The sequence below is a fragment of the Lemur catta genome, chromosome 2 (assembly GCF_020740605.2).
Source record: "Lemur catta isolate mLemCat1 chromosome 2, mLemCat1.pri, whole genome shotgun sequence".
In the NCBI taxonomy this organism is placed as follows: domain Eukaryota; kingdom Metazoa; phylum Chordata; class Mammalia; order Primates; family Lemuridae; genus Lemur; species Lemur catta.
In genome coordinates this window covers 51,961,702-51,962,694 of record NC_059129.1, presented here as the reverse complement: position 1 = coordinate 51,962,694, position 993 = coordinate 51,961,702, and positions in this window count along the sequence as shown.

Below are 993 nucleotides of genomic sequence, written 5' to 3'. Positions count from 1 at the left end.
TGTTTCTTTCTGGATTTTTGTTTTGGAACCACACACATTTGAACTCCAAAGGAAAACTAGAACAATTAACCCCTGCTGCCTTATTGTCTGTCCACACCCCCAACCATTCTTTCTTCACTTGTTTAGAGCTGCTTCCTTCATGCCAGAATGTTAGATTATATAGTCTATGCCCCAGCGCTACCTGGACAGGTAGTGAGTAGGCAGCTGGTCGGGTATTGGCATCTTCCTGTTGTGAAGCTTTTTATATACCCTTGTGTTGACTTTCTCTAGGATCTTCTGGGAACTAAGCTCATCTAGGACAATCAGGTTCTTGCTAAAGGTGCTGTTGGGAATCAGGGAACTCAGTCCTCATATTTTCTAATCTCTGTCCCAGAATTCTATTCCCCCTCCTGTGCCTCAAAGATAATGTAAAATTGCTGATCTTTTTTCCTAAGATTTTTTTTTTTTTCCTGTTTCTTTGTGTGCAGAGCTATAGAATCCTTAGGTTGAGTTTGGGGAGGCGATTTAATTTTTCTAGAACCTAGGCTACTGTCAATTTAGAAGTCATCCTGGCCTCTCTTCATCATATTGTGGAAAGGCACACATTTGGGAGAGCTAGATTCTTGAATATGCCTCAGCTATTTGCCTTGCTGTGATTTTGGACAAGTTAACTTCACTGTGTCACAGGGTTGTTTAGTTTTCCTTTTTTAAGATAAGATCATTATCTTCATCTCAGCACCAAATGTGTACAGTGTCAGGCCATCCTGCCTGAGTAATCTTTAGAGGCCTGCTTTTTAGGCTGAAGTCAGAATTCAATGTACTTTTCTGGCCTAGAAACCATAGACTAACTCAAAAGGTGCCCTTTAGTATAGCTTAAACCCAGGTGAGCTTCAGGGAGATTTGTTTCCCAGAGAACTACTCCCTCCCCATTCTTAAAGGTTATCTACAGGAATTCAGTGAACATAAGAATTTTAAACACCAGTTTGTACTGATTTTCAGGCCTATTCGTTTAGT